General features: G+C 43.7%; 1 protein-coding gene across 4 annotated transcripts in view; it reads left to right on the forward strand.

Annotated features, from left to right (window-relative positions):
* Nucleotides 1–21,961, forward strand: part of LOC119656317 — a 193,939-nt gene that overhangs the window by 140,354 nt on the left and 31,624 nt on the right. The window lies entirely within an intron of this gene.

The following is a 21,961-nucleotide window of genomic DNA, read 5'->3' on the forward strand; positions in this document are numbered from 1 at the left end:
TCAAATGAATGCCAAACACAAAGAAATAGACTGATCTGACAGAAACTTGTCAACTGTGTGTTCTTCAAAGATATGCGACTAACTAAACATGACTTCGATACGCGCCAGTTATGCTATCTCTCTGACTTTACAAGGACTTTTTAAAAGACTCTCGTACAAAACATCGAGGGGCGAAGTAATGTTGAAATCACAAAAGAATTTCTTTAGAAAATTTGAACAATTTATAAGCGTTGTCCCAACGTCTCTCCATATTTACAAAGGGCATACGTGTTGTCAGTTGTCAGTCCCGAGGGTTTAACGTGAGTACCTGTTGTGTAGACTTAATCCCACGGTCTTCTTAAGACACGGATTGATTTCGTGACCACAATCAGAGCAGTCTATACAAAGTGCATGGCTCAGCATTCTTCATGCCGCCTTGTCATCTTACTTCAAACACCTCGACTACCCTGACACCTCTCTGCTCTCTCACCGGGTCATGAACCTTCGCCAAATGGATCTGGATTTGGAAAGAGAGACAAGTAGAGTAGAGCCGAATGCAAACACCAACAACACCAAGGCTCTCGGTCTGACCGATCATTGCATTCCCCCTGTCTACATCAATGGGCCATAACATTGAAGGCGTCGATCAATTTGTATATTTTGGAAGCATGGTTTCTGCCGACGGCTGCACCGAACTAGATACTGCTTGACGCATCAGCAGCGCTAGAAGCGCCTTTTTCGAAGGGCGTTTGGGAGTTCCTCGATCTTTATAGTAAGAATGCCAATGTTTAGCGTGCAAACACGTATTTGTTTTGTTCGGACTAATTTACTTACATCTTGACGTCGTCCATGCATGAAGAGGCTTTGCTCATTTCCACACAGGACCGGAGCCCGTCCCGCTGCAACGACTGAGGTGGATGCATTTTTCCGAGATTCAAGATCTCTCAACACGATTATTTTATTTTTAACTACATTGGGTGCATTTTCTTGGTCCGCCTGTCTTAGTACAGGATATGTCATCAAGAGAGATTAGGTAGGATTTGGTATAGTAGAATAGCCCTGACTATACTTTATTCATTTCTTTCCCTGATCTTAGCACTTTATTTTTGATTTATGTGGGCTTGGGACCAGTATAACATGGCGAAATTCGCCGGCGTTCTTTTGTGCATATCTTATTCCCAGTGTTTTTTTTTTAAATTTCTTCTGCACTTGCACAATTTTATCATGGAAGAGCTAGACGAATCCCTTCCGAAATTAAACAAAATAATGAACCATTGCCAATCTTCCAGAAAAAAACATACTACAGCTGGTCCAAGCAAAGCAGAAGTTGAGAAGACAATTCAGGCTCACAAATCTCCAGACCCCAAAAAGAAACAATTTCTTAGAGCAAGTCGCTCGCTTAATGAAGCCATTAAGGATCAATGTGTACAGGAGTTACAAAGCTACTTACTCGGCTTACCGCTCACTTCATCATCTGACTTTCCCCTGTGGAAAGCTGCAAAAAGGTTGAAGAGGTCTGTCTGCTCAATGCGAATCAGCACTGAGATCACATCGAAAAAGGGGCGGAATTTGCAGAATACTTGAAAAAATATTCCTACCACATTTACGGCAGATAGAATCAATACTTCTAAAAATACCTAAAGCTACACCAAAGGGAAGCTTCTCATTCAAAGCTAAACAAGTTTCTCGTGAATATGACATCATCATGGAAAAATTGTGGAGGTATGGTATCAATAGGAGTAATCGTTTCTGGGATTATGGGGGGGAGAGACCGACAGACAGAGAGACAGATAGACGGACGGGCTGACTGACCGATTTTAAGATGGTCATTCTGATCGATAGTCAAGCAAGCACGATAGTCCTGTGCTCAGTCTTCCTGAACAGTCTAAGCACCAGCAGCATTTGTGCTAAGTCATTGAGGGTATGGCACTCCTATTACGAAACCTGATCGCTTGAACTCCTGGGCCTGAGACGTTTAAACTCGTGTAGGATTACGGCGGTTTTCCCGTGGTTTTGACCTATAGGCACTGGTGGATGCAAGACCTACCTAAATCTCTACCGAACTAAGGAGTACGGCATCCGTGTTGAAATGCAACACAACGCCGAGGCCCGAAGGTCTCTGTTCGCTTGAATGTAACCACAATCCTTATGAAGCTCTCGCTAGGGGGCCAACTGCAAACAATCGAGCTGTACTCCCGAAGTATGTGAGTCTAGGGGCTATCCCGGTTCCCATGGTACCAGTATATTCATGGTAAGGTTTCGTAACCAATTGGAACTTCAGGTGGGTCCCCGTGCAGACTCGGTTCTGATCGCCCTGATTAGGCCTTTGGAGCATTTGCCTACTTCATCACGGCCGGCAAGCCAATGAGATACAGCGTCACTATGGAGGTTCTCCTTGGCCACTTGGTTTTCTTTCAGTCGACAGGGTTGCCGCCCCGTCTTCCTCACCGCCACCTCTGAGCACCGTGTTATCAGTTGTGATAGAGGAACTGGTACGAAATTGAGGGGTCCCAATCAAAAAACATCACAATATTCGTCCATAGTTCTGAGCTTATCTAGATCAGCCGCGAAGGAAAGTATTGTATAATACATGGCTTGCGTCTGCGAAGCTGCATTTTCATCAGAGCCCACACATTTTCTATGGGATTTGCATCCGGTGACTAAGATGGCCAATCTAAAGTGACAACTCCGTTTTGCGCCTTCCACTCGCTACACGCTCGACTCCGATGTTTCGGATCGTTGTCCTCTTGAAGGATTCAGCTTTCATTTTTCTTGATATACCATTGCTTAGCAGATGGTAACAAAGCCTTTTGATATATTTTATTCATTTTTTCGGCATTTAGATTTTCGGTAAATAAGAACAAAGTACCGAAACCTTTGTTTGAGAAGTACCCCCAAACATGGACCTTGACGGGGTGTTTAACAGTCCGTTGAAGCATCCTACTGGTGGAAGTTGCCCAGGCGTGTTCGATGCTCGGAAATGCTCAGAAGGAGGATTCATCAGAAAAAATTACGTTGCTCCAATCGCGGTCCAAGTTTTCCTTCGCTCATTCCACTCGTTTTTCAACGTGTTTTGCACTCAACATTGGTTTTTCCAAAGTACTGCGATGTTTCAGTTTATTGGCAAGCAAGTGCCTGCGAATCGTTCCGTAAGATATGTCAACACCTTTTGCTTTCAATTTCACAGCAGCTCCACGTAAAGTCAAAGTTGGTTCTTTCGAGAACAATGCGAGAATCTTTTTTTCGTCTTTTTTCGAGACATTGCTTGCACTTCCGCGATCAGGAAAATCATCAACGTTACCGACCTTTTTATAGCGATTTATCCACTTGCTAACGAACTGCTTCGACTTTCCCATATATTTCGCAACAGCAGTTTGCGTTAATTTGGGTCCTTTTTCATGAAAACTTAGAAAAATTGCCTCAAAGCGAAAGGCGTAAACAGCACTCATTTCGAAAAACCACTCAATTGAAGACTAAATTTGACAGAGAGCTGACTTTTTACAAAAAGCATGAAGGATTGAGGTGCCCTCTATGTCATAGAAAAAGAAACAGGACGCTCTGATTTTTTATCTACGTGTAACAGTGACCACGCTCTTATGTAACAGACTGTATAAGCGTTGTCCCAATGTCTCGTCATATTTACAAAGGGCATACGTGTTATCAGTTGTCAGCCCGGGGGTTTAACGTGAGTACCGGTCGTGTAGACTTAATCCCACGGTCTTCTTAAGACACGAATTGATTTCGTGACCACAATCAGAGCCCCGCCGAAGCAAGCTACGACGGTACCAGTCTATACCAAGTGCACGGCTCAGCATTCATACTGGTGGATGCAAGACCTACCTAAATCTCTACCGAACTAAGGAATACGGCATCCGTGTTGAAACGCAACACAACGCCGAGGCCCGAAGGTCTCTGTTCGCTTGAATGTAACCACAACCCCCATGAAGCTCCCGCTAGGGGGCCAACTGCAAACAACCGAGCTGTACTCACATACAAAAGGAATTTGTAATGATAAGAGTGGGAATTGGAGATCAAGTCGATCATCCTGAGTGGCCGATAACGACCTAAAGGGCAGAGCTATCCCAAAAATCTAAACAAATTGGCTAAATTGACCGTGAAGGTCCGCCCACAAAGATTGAAGCTCCATCAAAGTGCTCGGTCGACACGTTTTTGCACGCCTCTGTGCTAGCCAGGCTCGGGAATGTGGGGGGGGGGGTCCTTTGAGCGCTTTGATCCCTCACGCTTCATTACTCGAAACAACGTGTCTATTCCGATACGTGGGTCCGCACCGGATTCTAAATTCGACATTACTACGAATTTCGCGACGGCCTATCGAAAGACAAACAGAACGCGAACTAAGGTTGGAAATTAAAAGAGGAAAGAAAAAAAAAACGGCTCGACCGCGCGCGTGGAGCCGTAAGTCTCCGGACCCGAGTGCCGCGATCAAGGAGGGGAAGATCCACGACGGTTCACTGTCTCAATGATCGTCCCTTCTGCCTCAGATCTTGCATAAGGCACGGCCTCTGAGGTTGTTATCGGCCACTCAGGATGATCGATCTGATCTCCTATTTCCACTTTTATCATAACAAATGGCGCCCAACGTGGGCCCAACATTTCCTGGATTCAGGTACAATTTCTTATTTGCAGGTTTCCTGAATCATGTGGAAGATAGCCTATTCCGGCTCACAACTTCGTTTGGTGGTGTCGGATAGAGAATCAATAGATTCTCAATATTGTTCCCGGCTAGGCTCCACGTACACGCCTTTTTCCCCGGAAGCAAGTGTTCCTAAGCCTCAATTTCCTTTCCCACCTTGTGACGTAGAGTTTCCTGTCCTATCCTTGGTAAAATACCATAAGAGCTAGTCGTTTGTTGTGTTTGTCTTGAGATTTAACGTCTCGTAGGTGATTGCCTCCCAGAAACCTCTGGATCTACGGGCCTTTGCGGCTATAAGCTGAAAGGTATTGCCGTCCGAGCTTCTGAGGAGTGTCCTTCCCTACTTTTATGTGAAACGGCTATCTCTTCGTTTCGGAATTTTGAAGAAAATTAAATATTCTTTCTTCTTCGTAGGGATGAAGTGACGGGTGAGATGGATCCTTGATGGAATACGGAGGTAGTCGGCTATATGCTGTGCCGTTCCGTCCTCAATGATTCATCTTTACTTTGTTCTCTGACTCCAGACGAGGAAGATTGAATTCTCGCGATCCCTTTTTGCTTGTTTTTTGATTTAATATTCTGCGACGGGGAGCAGCTCGATTGTTGTCTCTTCTTGGAAAAATACTGTATGTGGAAGTTTTCTGCACACAGATGAAAAAATTTATGAGGTTGGGATGGCTTTTTGGTCATCCGAAAGTTTTGCGGGAATTGAGTATGAAGTGAAAATTTAGGGACATCCTCAAAGTAATAACTGGCCTGAGGATGTCGAGGTAGGGTGGGAACCTCAGAGGCCGTGCCTCATGCAAGATCTGAGGCAGAAGGGACGATCATTGAGACATTGAACCGTCGTGGATCTTCCCCTCCTTGATCGCGGCACTCGGGTCCGGAGACTTGCGGCTCCACGCGCGCGGTCGAGCCGTTTTTTTTCTTTCCTCTTTTAATTTCCAACCTTAGTTCGCCTTCTGTTTGTCCTTCGATAGGCCGTCGCGAAATCCGTACTAAGGTCGAGTTTAAAATCCGGTGCGGACCCACGCATCGGAAAAGGCACGTTGTTTTGAGTAATGAAGCGTGAGGGATCAAAGCGCTCAAAGGACCCCCCTCAACATTCCCGAGCCTGGCTAGCACAGAGGCGTGCAAGAACGTGTCGACCGAGTACTTTGATGAAGCTTCAATCTTTGTGGGCGGACCTTCACGGTCAATTTAGCCAATTTGTTTAGATTTTTGGGATAGCTCTGCCCTCTAGGTCGATATCGGCCACTCAGGATGATCTACCTGATCTCCTATTTCCACTTTTATCATTACAAATTCTCCTGAAGTATGTGAGTCCAGGGGCTATCCCGGTTTCCATGGTACCAGTATTCCGCTGGTAAGGTTTCGTGATCAATTGCCACTTCAGATGAGTCCCCGTGCAGACTCGGTTCTGATCGCCCTGATTAGGCCTTTGGAGCATTTGCCAACTGCATCACAGCCAGCAAGCCAATGCGATACAGCGTCACTATGGAGGTTCTCCTTGGCCACTTGGTTTTGGTTTGGCCGACAGGGTTGCCGCCCCGTCTTCCTCACCGCCACCTCTGAGCACCGTGTTATCAGTTGTGATAGAGGAACTGGTACGAAATTGAAGGGTCCCAATCAAAAAACATCACAATATTCGTCCATAGTTCTGAGCTTATCTAGAACAGCCGCGAAGGAAAGTATTGTAATTAAACTGAATGAATTACCGCTTCTTACTATCAAAACATTTCGTCAAGAATGTGGAGAAAAGCTGTTTGTACAGTGGCGAAAACTTCTCGCAACAATCTTAAAATGTGTTTGAATAGATACATCTAGCAAGTGGCGGTTTGCGATTATAGCCAAACATGTTTTCCTTTCGTCACACATGTATATATTTATTAGCTGTAAATATTTATGAGAAAATTAGATACGCGTGCGACAATAATATACTTGACGGGGGCTAAACAAACACCAGAAAATTTTGAAAACTAAGGGCTTCGCTTTGGAAATAAAGCCGATTGCCTTGAAATTTATTAAAGCAAATAATCATTGACGTAATTGGTTACATTAGCTGAGATTTTTCTATTTCAGATAACTTGAACTTTTGCATTAACTGCACAATTAGATTTCAATAAATTTTATCAGATTTCATTGGAATTTCGATCAGAGCCTCTGTTTACATACTGGCGTGTGCAGAGTAAAAAGATTCAATATTTACTTTAAAAATTATCTGATGAAGAAATTGGTCTTTTTATTGCACGTTTATGAGACTGACTTAGAAATCTTAATTACTGCGTTCTTGCTAAAAGATAAGATTTGTTGCAGATCAGCAAATGCATTCGCTACAGAATAAATCCTCATTTTCCACATTAAATGATAACTGGGATCACCCCCTGTATCTACTGTAAATATCGATTGGTTGTTTGTGAGAATACGTAAGATATTTATAGCCGTTTCAATAGATAACGGAAGTCAGCCAGCCAGACCAACCCTACTCTTTATATTAAATGTAAATTAAATTTAAAGTGTAAATTTGCATTTGGAACGTGTTGTGTGCTCAAGTTTGTGCGCCAGCGGTAATAGAAAATCAATGGGTTATAGTAGTATTTTGTATGGAAGCCAACGGGGGAGTTGGATGAGTAAAACCAGTTGTGAGCGAATGGGGCAGAAATTGTTTATATATGTCTCCAATTTCCGGTTTTTATGGTGTTTGTAAATAAGAAGAAAATGCCAGCGAATCTTGAATGTCTGTATAAAAAATTTAAATATAAATATTTATCTTAGAGTAGTATCTTATTCAATTAATTATCATGACGCCTAAAATATTTGAGCGAATGGATTTGGAATCAATAATGGCTTTGTATTTAGGTTTTCTCTCGGATCATTGTTTATAAAGTTCTTGGAAGTCTCCTTAGCTAAATTGAATACCATTCATACTGGTGGATGCAAGACCTACCTAATTCTCTACTGAAGTTTGGAGTACGGCACCCTAGCACGTTGGAGGCCCGGTGGAGGCCCGGTGGTCTCTGCGCGCTTGGATGTAACCACAACTCTAATGAAACTCCCACTAGGTGGCCGACCACAACAATTGAACCAGGAATTCTCCTGAAACATGTGAACTCAGGGGCTATCCCGGCTCTCATGTTACCAGTATACCCTTGGTAAGATTTCGTGACCTAGAGCCACTTCTGATGAGTCTTCCTGCAGACTCGGGTCGGATAGTCTTTATTGGGCCTTGAAGCATTCGCCTACTGCATCACGGCCAGCAAACCATAGTGAGAACTGTGTTTCGCGGTGTCACCACATGCAGAATATGTATGATGTCAGAAACCTTGCTCTTAAGGGGGGGTAAGGTCAAATCGTACAAAAAAAGTCATGTTTTTGTGATTTTTTTTCTAACGACACAGTTAAAATTTATTTACTCAACCAATGGTACATTAAAGTATGACATTCGAAGTATGTTTCATCAAATTTTTACAAAGAAATATTAAAAAATACGGCAATGGCAGCAATTGTTCGGACGTGTCTCGAAAAAAAGTTGAATTGCGGTGCCCCTCATAACTTGGTGCTGGATCATCTGAAATAAAAAAAATCAAAGTTCATTCGTTAGATAATAGTTTTCCCCAGGTAACGCTGTCGAGTTTTTTTTTTTCCCAAATTTTTTTCATTTTTTCGAACACTTTAAAGTGAAAAACACAATTTTGTGGAAAAAAATCGGCTAATTTGTTATTGCAAAATCAAAATTATGAATAAAAAAAAAAAAAAACTCGACAGCGTTACCTCGTAAATGATGTACAGAAATAGCGTTTAAAATTTCAAAAGGATCGGTGCAGTAGTTTTGGAGTTATCAGGGGCACCGACTTTGAAAACGTGAGTTGTGGGAAAAACGTTTTAAAGTTTTAATCACAAAAAAATCTAGTTAAAACGTTTATAAGCGAATTTTATCGACATACCTCACACTGAGTCATCAATGCCAGGTCCATAGAGGATGTTGCTATCATCGATGATGTCTAATGCATCTTTTTGCTCCTGCCTACGAAGAATCCTGCCTATTTTGGTTTGTCGTTCAGCTTCCTGCTCTGCTCGGTTTATGCGTATGGAGTCAGTGGATCGCGCCCAGTCATGAGCGCTTGATCCACAACTGATTTCCATGTCTTGCATGAAGGTGAGTAAAGCAAACGAACCTTCATTGAAGACACTGGCTGCCACATAAGCTGCAATTTCAACGACGACAGAGGTTCCACTCAAGTGCTTCGGTGAGATTTTCCAAATAAGTTGGTTCAAACTCTCATTGTTGTTCTGCGTGAAGCCTCCGACACATCGTTCCAGGAGGGCATTTTTGCTCAGATCTTCGTAGATAGGCTTGATTGCATCCAAAACATCCTTGGGAAGAGCACAATACGTGTGTTTGAACGAATCCAATGCATTAGCAGCTGCAGCTTTTTGCCATTCGCACCAGCAGTCCGCGCCGCTCGGGCAGTTTTCGTGCTGTGGATTCTCGTCCGTCGAACTGTAGTGAAAGAATGTTGCCCAGATAGCGTTCTTCATATTTTCTACGGAATCAGACTGGTGTCCTTTGTGATCGACGTATCAACGAACGTCTCAAATCTAAAATTTACCGCAATGTCGTCCGTCCAGTCGCTCTCTATGGTTCTGAGTGTTGGCCGACCATAAAAGACAATGAACGTCGTCTTGCGGTAATGGAGACGAAGATGCTACGTTGGACTAGTGGCGTCACACGTTTAGATCACATCCGAAATGAGGATGTCCGCGACCGTTATGGGGTTGCACCGATCGTGGAAAAATTGCGAGAGAGGCGTCTTCGATGGTATGGTCACGCAATTCGTGCAAACGAGAATTCACTTGCCAAGATTGGTCTGAACATCGAAGTCGATGGTAAACGACCCAAAGGCAGACCTAAGCAACGGTGGCTTGATACGCTGGATGGGGATTTGAAAGCCCCGAGATTGCACCCAGATCAGGCATTCGATAGAGCCAAATGGCGAAGCCGATCACGACGAGCCGACCCCGCCTGTGAACGGGACAAAGGCTGAAGAAAAAGAAGAGTCTGATAGCCAATCCGTAGTATACCGTCAATTTATCGATAATTTTGGCCGTAAGCTTCCCTTACCAGACAGACTCTTTCTTTTGATTTTCTTTCCAGCCTTAGTTTCGGTATCTACAACGGTCTTTTTGACTATTTCACGTAGACGAGTGGCCATTCTTTTTTGAACATGCCCTACACATTCTTTTTTTACTATTGAAAAATCATCACCACAAGGTTTAGAATTCACTAACCCGGAGTAAGCTTTGGAGTCACCGTCGCCGATATAGTTGCGATATCATCATCATCATCAACGGCGCAACAACCGGTATCCGGTCTAGGCCTGCCTTAATAAGGAACTCCAGACATCCCGGTTTTGCGCCGAGGTCCACCAATTCGATATCCCTAAAAGCTGTCTGGCGTCCTGACCTACGCCATCGCTCCATCTTAGGCAGGGTCTGCCTCGTCTTCTTTTTCTACCATAGATATTGCCCTTATAGACTTTCCGAGTGGGATCATTCTCATCCATACGGATTAAGTGATCCGCCCACCGTAACCTATTGAGCCGGATTTTATTCACAACCGGACGATCATGGTATCGCTCATAGATTTCGTCATTGCGTAGACTACGGAATCGTCCATCCTCATGTAGGGGGCCAAAAATTCTTCGGAGGATTCTTCTCTCGAACGCGGCCAAGAGTTCGCAATGTTTCTTGCTAAGAACCCAAGTTTCCGACGAATACATGAGGACTGGCAAGATCATAGTCTTGTACAGTAAGAGCTTTGACCCTATGGTGAGACGTTTCGAGCGGAACAGTCTTTGTAAGTTGAAGTAGGCTCTGTTGGCTGATAACAACCGTGCGCGGATTTCATCATCGTAGCTGTTATCGGTTGTGATTTTCGACCCTAGATAGGAGAAATTGTCAACGGTCTCAAAGTTGTATTCCCCTATCCTTATTCTTGTTCGTGCTTGTGTTTGACCAGTGCGGTTTGATGTTGTTGGTTGATTCGTCTTCGGTGCTGACGTTGCCACCATGTATTTTGTCTTGCCTTCATTGATGTGCAGTCCAAGATCTCGCGCCGCCTGCTCGATCTGGATGAAGGCAGTTTGAACGTCTCGGGTGGTTCTTCCCATGATGTCGATATCGTCAGCATAGGCCAGTAGTTGGGTGGACTTGAAGAGGATCGTACCTCTTGCATTCACCTCAGCATCACGGATCACCTTCTCGAGGGCCAGGTTAAAGAGGACGCATGATAGCGCATCCCCTTGTCGTAGACCGTTGTTGATGTCGAATGGTCTTGAGAGTGATCCTGCTGCTTTTATCTGGCCTCGCACATTGGTCAGGGTCAGCCTAGTCAGTCTTATTAATTTCGTCGGGATACCGAATTCTCTCATGGCCGTGTACAGTTTTACCCTGGCTATGCTATCGTAGGCGGCTTTAAAGTCGATGAACAGATGGTGCAACTGTTGTCCATATTCCAACAGTTTTTCCATCGCCTGCCGCAGAGAGAAAATCTGATCTGTTGCTGATTTGCCTGGAGTGAAGCCTCTTTGGTATGGGCCAATGATGTTCTGGGCGTATGGGGCTATCCGGCCTAGCAAGATAGTGGAGAATATCTTATAGATGGTACTCAGCAACGTGATACCTCCATAATTGCTGCACTGTGTGATATCTCCCTTTTTATGTATGAGACAGATTATGCCTCGCTGCCAATCGTCAGGCATTGATTCGCTGTCCCATACCTTGAGCACAAGTTGATGAACCACTTGGTGTAACTGGTCGCCTCCATATTTAACCAATTCGGCTGTAATTCCATCGGCTCCTGGCGACTTATGATTTTTTAGCTGATGAATTGCACGGACTGTTTCTCCTAAACTTGGTGGTGGCAGTATTTGTCCGTCGTCTTCAGTTGGCGGGACCTCCAACTCGCCGATGTTCTGGTTGTTCAGTAGCTCATCAAAGTACTCATCCCATCGCTCTAATATGCCCATTCTGTCGGAAATCAGATTTCCCTCTTTGTCTCGGCAGGATGAGCATCGAGGTGTATAAGGCTTCATCCTGCTGACTTGTTGGTAAAACTTCCGCGCCTGGTGCGGTTGCTCCCTGTACTTTTCTAGTTCACAGACTTGTTGATTCTCCCAGGCTTCCTTTTTCCGTCTGTGAAGTCGCTTCTCCGCTCGACGGAGTTCGTGATAAGTCTCTGCGCGTGCCCGCGTTCTTTGAGAATGCAACATTACTCGGTATGCGTCATTCTTCCGTTCCGTTGCTAGCTTACATTCATCGTCAAACCAGCCGTTCCGACTCCTTTTGCGACTGGGGCCAAGTATATTTGTGGCCGTATCCATGATAACGTTCTTCAGGTGGTTGTGAAGATCATTAGTTGATGCTTCATCTCCAGGTCCTCTATTGACTGCGGTTATTGCGGCATCCATTTCCCTCTTATAGGTGTCGCGGAGGGTTGTGTTGTGGATGGCTTCAGTGTTCACTCTCACCTGATTGTCAGAGGGGATTCTAGGTGGTATTGTTATTCGAGCTCGGAGCACCATGCCAATGAGATAGTGATCCGAGTCTATATTGGCCCCCCTATATGTTCTGACATTCATCAAGGCTGAGAGGTGGCGGCGTTCGATCAACACGTGGTCAATTTGGTTGAAAGTGGTCCCGTCTGGAGAGGCCCACGTATGTTTGTGGACCGCTTTCCGCGCAAACCAGGTACTTCCAACAACCATTTCGTGTGACCCTGCTAATTGAATAGTCCGCAGTCCGTTATCATTTGTTTTTTCGTGTAAGCTATGGGAGCCAACGTATCGCCTGAATACGGGCTCCTTCTCTACTTGGCTGTTAAAATCCCCAAGTATGATTTTGATATCATATCTGGGACAGGCTTCGAGGGCTCTTTCTACTGCCTCGTAGAAGGTATCCTTCTCCGACTCTGCAGTCTCCTCTGTAGGGGCGTGAACGTTTATGAGGCTTATATTTCTAAACTTGCCTCACAAGCGCAGAGTGCATAGCCGTTCGCTTATACTTTCAAAGCCGATAACAGCAGATTTCATTTTTTGGCTGACTAAGAAACCTACTCCGAGCACATGGTTTACTGGATGACCGCTATAATATATGGTGTAGTGGCTCTTCTCCAGGAAACCGGTCCCTGTCCATCGCATCTCTTGCAACGCTGTTACATCAGCCCTATATTGGGACAGGGTATCGGCTAGCTGCTTATCAGCTTCATCTTTGTACAGGGAGCGCACGTTCCATGAGAAAATGCGCAAATCGTTGTTCCTTTGTCGTTGCCGGGTCTGTCGTTTTAACATCCGTCCTATCCGAGGCTCCTGTTGTGGCTTCGTAACAGGTTGTTTTCCGTGTAGGGTTGTCAGCCCTACCCAACCCCCAACCTGGAGGACCAGTTGGTACAATTTGTCCCGTTTTTAGGCGCGGGAGACTCGCCTTCATCCTTCTCCGTCTGCAGCTTTTCGTCAAGAAAGAGCTCCCAGCGGTCACCACGTGGAGGTGGAGATAGGGTTTGGTAGTAGAGCTGTTGGTGTTGGTTCAGCAGGCATTTCCCAGGTTTTATGCTCCATCGTGGGTACCAATCCACGTTTCGCCCCGGGACCTATACTACCCTTTGACCACCAGTTGCGATATCGTACACCATTATTTACCGAGCGTTGAAACATTGTTTTTATCGCTTCGACCTCCATATTTCCAGGTGCACCAATATGATTTGCCTGACAGTTTCCAGTATATCTATATGAGCTTCATGCCATTCTTCGTATTCGGCAGAGTTCAATTTGTGTTCCCAAATTTTACATTCGTGGCAGTATGAACTTTTGACGAGAATGTCAAGCACTTTACCAGTAAAGTAACCGATTAGCGAGGTGACGCCGAATAAAGATGAGTAGCCTCTTTTTTTGCCATGTTCCGTCGCCTGATACACTGAGTTCGTCGGCATCTTCAATTGTTGCAAAGACCAATAAAAAATCAATTACCCTATAATGTCGTTCAAGATCCTCCCTAATTTGATCTTCAACGGTCATTTTTATTTTTTTAGCTGACGCGCTTCTTGTCGTAATGTCTTCGCTTTTCCGTTTGTGGGGGGGTAAAATTTTTTTGGGTCGATATAATCTCAAACCAGTTGATTGTCTATCAGATCTTCCAGTTTTTTCGGGCATTTTTGTAATAATTTAGCAACAAAAATGAATGAAAACGGAGGTGAAATTATGCGAAAATAAGAACACGTGGATACGTCTACTCGATAGGATATTTTCTGCTAACTGAATTTTGTACACCACACTGACAAAGTATACAGATCAGGTATAAACCCGTTTGTCCTTGCCTTGAAATTTCGATAGATGGAACTGGGAGGTAAGGTACTACATTAATAGAGAGTGAAACATCTGCCGGGTAACAATAGCGCGCTCGGGTCGGGGCGTTGGGGTTGGTTCGGGTATAGGTACAAAAATCCGGCAGGTATAAAAATACTCATAACTTCGTCAATTTTGCTCCAATTGACTTGAAAATTTAACACAATATTCTTCAGATATTACAGATTGAATTTCGAAAATAAAAACAAAATGAAAAAAAAAAATTAAATACCTTACTCCCCCCCCCTAAGCTCCTGGTCATCCAATCTTATGACTGTTTCATTGAGCATTAGCAATATTTTACATGTTTTTTTCTGGTACTACGTTACAACAATATAACAAGTCGGGAAACCGGAAGGTGGACGCTTCAGGTACGAAAGGTTTTGTATATTTCTTCGTACGTAGCACGTAAATATATGCATATATTATGTGATAGTATCCACCTTCGGGTGAGTTTGACATTTATAGTCTTGGATTTTCAAGAAGCAGCAACTGTGATGTATTATAACTTTGTTCTTGATAGTACGATTTCCACCAAACTTAGTAAGATTGTGCTATATATTATAGCCTACATTTCTGCCAATGTGGTGGTAGAGTGAACTTAAGGGGTTTTGCAGCCAATTACTAAAAATTATGGTAATATACTTTTTTTAACTTTATTTGAACGGATATTGGTATGGAAGGTATTTCGGAGCTCAGGCACCATATAGTGGCAGCCTTTTGATTTTTTTCAAATTTTTCGGTTTGGTAGGTTCTGAGAATGCCCCCCTTAAACAAATGATCACTTTCAACCCCCCGCACTCCCCACCTTTCTAACGAATGTCAAAACCAAGACCGGCATCGAAAAGTACTTATCGATGCCTTTCATTTGATACCCAACATGACTATATTTGATCGAAAAGTACTTATCGAGGCCTTTCATTTGATACCCAACATGACTATATTTGATAAAAAAAAATATGTTCACCCCCCCCCCCCTTTTTGCATGTATGGGAACCCTCCCTTAAATCCGGCGTAAAAGGATGTAATTCACTGTATGTGTGAGCGTTCACAGTTTCCATCATTCTACCAAATTCGGTGTCAATCGCTATAACCGTCTCCGGGAAAAATGCGTGTGACGGACAGACAGACAGACAGTAAACCGATTTTAATAAGGTTTTGTGTCAACACAAAACCATAAAAAGTGTTCTCCCAAACAGGGGTGATTGGTTTTAAAACATTTGGAAGTATGGTTGCTGAGGCAGTATATATGGTTGTGCCAGGAATTCTCTTATTCACAAAGTTACTAAATTCGGCAGTGCCTCTAGCGACTCTATTTGAGTCTTGAGTAGTACTTTTGATATTTGGGCTCCCTTTGCTGAGTAGCCAGGGAAAAGAACTATCATAGCTGTCCGAACCTTGGAATGGATTATAATAATAATTATTTGACTCACGAGCACTTTCTGTAACAGTGATGTTCCTGGCCTAAGGGTAGATGGGAATTCTGTGCCCCACGAAGAAATACTCAAGTGGTTAGGCAAAAACAGGATTTTTGTGATTTTTTTTGGGGAAAATATAAAATAAGTCGAAATAGCAAGTGCAGAAGTTTATTGTATATAATGTTAACTATACGAGGGCGGTCCGATAAGTACTTAGCCTCTCCGCCCGATGGCGCTACTATCGCAAGAAGTATTTACTGTCGTGTAGAACATTCTCGTAGACGGCTACTGTCAAAATTTTAGTCGAATAGGACTTGTAGTTTTGTTTTTAGCGCGTGTAGAAGCGGGCGTGCGGGCGAATTTTAGAAAAATGGAAAAAGAACAATATCGGTCGGTGATTCGATTCTTGTTTTTGGAAGGGAAATCGCGCAGCGAAATCAAAGAACCCTTGGATGCTGTGTACGGTGACGCTTTTCCTTCGATGGCGACCGTCAAAAATTGGTTTAATGAATTTCAACGTGGTCGCACGTCAGTTTTTGATGAGCCACGCCCCGGTGCCTTGAAAACGGCTACTGCGGAGAAGAACGTTACAAAAATCCATGACCTTGTATTGGCAGACCGCCGATTGAAGGTACGCGAGATAGCCGAGACAGTAGGCATCTCAAAAGACCGCGTGGGTCATATCCTGCACGAAATTTTGGGCATGAGAAAGCTGTCGGCGAGATTGGTGCCGCGTTTGCTCACTCCGGACAACAAGCGCAACCGTGAAACCACTTCAGAGCAGTGTTTGACGCTGTTTAAGCGCAATTCGAAGGAGTTTCTTCGTCGTTTCGTGACCGTCGACGAAACATGGATCCACTGGTACACTCCAGAGACCAAGGAACAGTCGAAACAGTGGACTTTACCCGGCGAACGTGCTCCCAAGAAGGCAAAGACTGTGCAATCGGCAGGAAAGGTGATGGCCGCCGTTTTCTGGGATTCACAAGGTGTGATCTACATCGACTACCTGGAGAAGAGCAAAACGATCACAGGGCTGTACTATGCCGAATTATTGAGCCGATTTGACGCCGAATTGCGGAAAAAACGGCCGCATTTGGTGAAGAAAAAAGTGCTCTTCCACCACGATAACGCACCGGCTCACACTTCCGCCGTCGCCACGGCCAAATTGGTCGAATTGGGCTACGAACTGCTGCCCCATCCACCGTATTCCCCAGATTTGGCCCCGTGCGACTATTATTTATTTCCTAACTTGAAAAAGTCACTCGCCGGGCAGAAATTTGAGTCGAATGAGGAGGTTATAGCCACCACGGAAGCCCACTTTGCAGACCTCGAGAAAACGTATTTTTCAGACGGGTTAAAGAAGTTGGAGCATCGCTGGGAGAAGTGTATCGAGTTAAAAGGAGACTATGTCGAGAAATAAATCGCCACTTTTCAAAAATTTTCGTTTTTTTTTGGTAGGCTAAGTACTTATCGAACCGCCCTCGTATATCATAATTTTTTTCGAGAAATTTCTTTAAAAAGGGTGACTGCAGTGATTCTCATATGACCTCCTTATTTTGGAAGTGTCTACGGCTGCACCAACAGCTGCTGTCAATTGTGAATAATAAAAAAATTACTAAGTACTAGGATTTTGCTGATATGTTGGTTTTTGGCCGAATGATGTACTTTAAAACTCAAACTTGCAAAAATCGTATGAAAAATCGGCCGATTTGACACATAAGATAAACTCTGCAATGCCTGCGCTATATAATCGGCCTTCTGGGTTCACTTTCTGCTGTTATACTTCTTTCCTATATGACTTTAAAGTAATCTTCCGCTCTTTTGCACCATCAGACAGCGACTTCTCTGCAAGCTTTATGCGCTGACCGTCTGTTTCCACATTTCATCGCTGTTTGGGCCAATTTTTGAAGCTATCATTATCATCATCAACGGCGCAACAACCGGTATCCCGTCTAGGCCCCAGATAACCCGGTTTTGCGCCGAGGTCCACCAATTCTTCTTTTTCTTCAGCCTTTGTCCCGCTCACAAGCGAGGTCCACCAATTCGATATCCCTCAAAGCTGTCTGGCGTCCTGACCTACGCCATCGCTTCATCTCAGGCAGGGTTTGCCTCGTCTTCTTTTAAACCTATCGCTTTCATTATATGCAACACGGAAGCAAAGAGCCATCATTGTACACACAAATTGCAATACCTACATCCAACATACCACTGGAAATAGATTTTGCGGCCAAAGTCCACACAGTCAAATTAAATCTTTCATTGCACTTTTGAGCACAACCGCCAATGCATCGAGTAAGAAAATCGTCTATAGTCGATTCTTCGAAAACTGACTTGATAGCTTCATACACTTCATTCGGAAGAACCGGCTTGTGCTTGTACTAAGACAAACTATTCGCAACATTAGCCTTTTGCCATACGCACCATGAGTCCTCTCCGGTTATAATAAACGGCTCGCTGTCTACCTGACGGCCTTGTACTGTACTTTGAAAAACAAGTACTTAGGGATATTTCTCGGCCATAATCTTTTAGAATAACAGTTTTTAGGTCCTGAAGGACCATTTAAGATAAAAAACAAAAACTCGATTTTTTTTTTAAATTCTACAGTGGCCTAACCCCTTAACAACGAACCCATCGTTCAAAGGTGAAGTAGAATATGGTTGCCATTTACCCCTTGGCAGGTGTAGGGCGTCAACTACACCTGCGCACCATTTTTCGCAGTCACCTGAAATGCACTTCAACTCCCCCTACGATTTCCTAAGATCCCTGTATTCCTTCTCTACTGTTCTGTGTCAAGTGCCCGTAGGACGATCCACTCGTCAGTCATCTTGGAAGAGTTTCGCATCTCCTTAATGTCTGACCTAAGCACTGCCCCTTCTGCCTTTCGATCACAGTGCGTACGAGTGCCAAGCCCGTGCACCGACCAAGTTCTTTGTTTGTGATAGTATTAGGCCAGCGTACTTCGCCGATATGACGCAGAGAGTTATTGACGGAGGCTTGAAGCTTTTGGGTAACAGTAGAGTTTACTTTACATGCGCTACTCCCATATAGCAACATAAAAAGAACAGTGGCACAGAACTGTTTAAACTTGATCTTGGTGTTGAGGTAACTGCATTTGAAAGTTTTGAAAAAAGCCACGAAAGCGGTCAACATCCACTTCAGTGGCCTTCAATGCTCCTGTGGAGACCGCTGAAATTAATCTGCAATAGAGCACTAGAGTGGCACACACTCAAAGTGCTCGGTCCGGCGAAGAAAAATTCGGTGAGACTGCGCCACTAGGTCTGACCACGAATCTACCTTCTTCTCATCGTAACCTCTGTGGAGTGCAGTCGCACGAAGTAGCAATTAAACTCTTCATTTTTAATGTGTTAACTACAGCGATAAAGGCGGAACGATAACCACTTGTCCGAAAGAGATTACACACCAGAAAACCCCTGGGAGATAACTTGTATTAGCGATTATAACTGATTCCCGCCTGTCGACCTCACATTTGTGATTCACGCGAAGTTTCGCCGAACAGCCATTAATAAAGTGTTTCCGCTTCGGCATCGTCGTCAACTATTCCGCCGTCTTCACTTTCAACCTCTACGTCGTCTTCTACTTCATCTTCTCCGAAGATGAAGAGTTTTTTTTTTGTTTGGAAAATCAACTACCCTAGTTGAATGACAATGCCCTGAATGAGAGCTGAGTGAGATTCTTCACGCTGGTGTCGAATATGTTTCATTGGTACCTCACCGACACTTTCACTTCCAAAATCTCGAAATGCCCGCCCCCATGCAGTTATTCAGGACCTGAGGAGTAGCTCCAACCACACTTTCCATTTTCGGCTCGACCTCCATATTATACTGTGAGATCTCAGAAAAAGGACCAAGGCCATACACTCCGACCGCTTTTCGCAAGCGATTATTTAAGGCCATTTTGAACTCAGTGTCCGAATAGCTCAGTGGTTAGAGCACTGGGTTGTCATACGGAAGGCCGCGGTTCAAATCTCGTTGGTGGCAGTGGGATTTGTATCGTGACTTAACGTCGGATACCAGTCGACTCAGCTGTGAATGAGTACCTGAGTCAAATCAGGGTAATAATCTCGGGCGAGCGCAATGCTGACCACATTGCCTCCTACAGTTCACTGTAGTGTACCGTTACGGTCTTGAATGAAGTGCTCTAACACACTTCAAGGCCCTGATCCAATATGGATTGTTGCGCCAACAATTATTATTATTATTATTTTGAACTCACACGTCCAAAAGCAGTTTTCAGTTAAGACATTTGGATTTTCGGACCTTGCAAACCTTGTTAATGTTGCCCGGTCTACCATACTTAAAACATTGCGGCATCCTATGTTTGAAATAGGAGACCTCCACTCTCATGTAGACAAAAAAATATGATCTGGTAAATCGTTTCCCAGGAAGGCCACACTCACAGTGGTCGAGAGCAATATATCACCTCTTTTCCTCTATGTTTCAACATCATACAAAAGCGGGACTTGGGCCACTCTAGAACGTACTTCTTTCACCAAAGTTTTGGAAGCTGTAATCCTGTAAGTCATTCGTAATGATCTTTAAGAAAATAAGATGATCAAGCGACTATTCTGAGTGGGCGAAAATGATCTAGAACTATCCCAAAAACCTAAATAGTTAGCGAAATTGACCGTGAAGGTTGGTCCGTAAATACTGAAGCTCCATGGGGGGACTCGGTCGACACGTGCTTGCATGCCTCTGTGCTAGCCAGGGTCAGGAATGTGGGGGGGGGCTCTGTCTGGAATGTTTCACTCCATAAAAAGACAATGACGAAAAATCCGCGAGTACGTTTACTGGAGATGGTGTCGCGTTGCTTTCCGTCAGTGCCGATGATTTTCATCGTTTTATTTCAACTTTGCCTTCTCAGCTCCTTAGATACACTCACAGATAATCTTTCTGAATAAAATCGGAAATCTAATTAATAATTGTTGGCCGAGAACTTAATGGTTAACGTATCCAAAAGGAATGATAAGAAGGTGATTGGATAGCACACTCTTTGAATCATCCTAAATTAGCGACAGCATGGTTATGAGAGTTCCTCCTGACATGTTTTTCGAATTTTGCCATGGATAATATATAATTTTAAGAATTATAATTCCGAGATATTCAAAATTACACTGATTCTCGCTCGTAACCAATTTCTTTCCTGCACACAACTCGGTTTTCGTATTTCTCCTTTCAAGTCCTTGATTTCTACCCACTTCACAATATTCGGTTGTCTCCTTTGTGATCGCAAGACTCCCCGCCATCCACTGCCTCGCTTACGAAGTGCAATTCACCGGCCATTAATTTAGCTGTCCACCACGAACAGATCACGATGCCGCTACGATCGCCTTGAACTTCCAGAGTTCATGTTCCCAGCAACATACGCAATAGCGTTGGCAGATGCGGCAGACCATTCTCCTCTGGCACGATCAATTTTCCAAAATGGAAGAGTGTCACATTTCCTTAATGTCTAACCTATCCACTGCCACTTGCGCCTTCTGATCTAATTGCACACTATAAAATGCATTATTTGATCAAATTAATTCCGAAAAAGGCAAATGAAATCGTGCTCCCGTTGCGAAGCTGCGGCCACTACAGAGCCGGGTTGGGAGCTTCCGCAGAGACGGATTACAAGGGTGAAGGGACAATTTCCTCACAGGAACTATTGTCAGCGTTCAGGTTTGATGTAAGAGAATAAATTTCAGGAAGGTTAGTACTTATAATCTCAGCAGTTGAGGAGAGATTAACCCATTCCTCTTCCGCTGCCGCAGAATCCTAACATTTCCCGGAGAAATCTTCCTTTGAGCAGGCGTTAGGCCAGGATCAGTAGCCGGTTTGGCTTTGATCGTCTATTTTTCCTTCTTAGGATTCCTTGGAACCAAAATCGCAATCTTTTCAGGCTCCTGAGCCTGCATTCTTTAATCATAATAAATCAAGGAATTTTGAAAATGTAGTGAATAAGTGATGCAATATCAAAAAAGAATTAACCAATTGAAGGCTAGAGTCAGACCATAAACAGTTACCTGGAAACTTGAACTTGAAACTAGCTTATCCTGTATTTAGCATAAAAAATTGTTATCGATAAAGAACAGGAATGAAATTAGTCCATTCGCAACAAATGAATCACAGAATGCCATGTATGATCTCGGTCGCCTGACATTCTTCTCGTCAAAATTGCACGTTCATATTTTTTGACATCTAGTTAATAATCTGCTAATCTTAGTATAATTTTCAATTAATTTTTAGATTATACCTATGAAATTAGCAAAGTCTCGCTCTACAAATCTGTTTCAAGATATACCATCGAAGTTCCTTGTTCTTTTCCTTTCCGACATCCTTCCTATTGCATTCCCTTTATAAATAATAGTTTTAGTAAAAATAGAAAAACAAATATAAAATCAAGACAATATCTCAAAAAAAAAAAAGAAGACGATCACATCTAATTGACCGAGTCCGTGGATCGGATTGGATCAGTTCAAAAAAGACAGAAAAAATATATTCATCAAGATGTCA

Source organism: Hermetia illucens, chromosome 4 (assembly GCF_905115235.1).
Source record: "Hermetia illucens chromosome 4, iHerIll2.2.curated.20191125, whole genome shotgun sequence".
Classification (NCBI taxonomy): domain Eukaryota; kingdom Metazoa; phylum Arthropoda; class Insecta; order Diptera; family Stratiomyidae; genus Hermetia; species Hermetia illucens.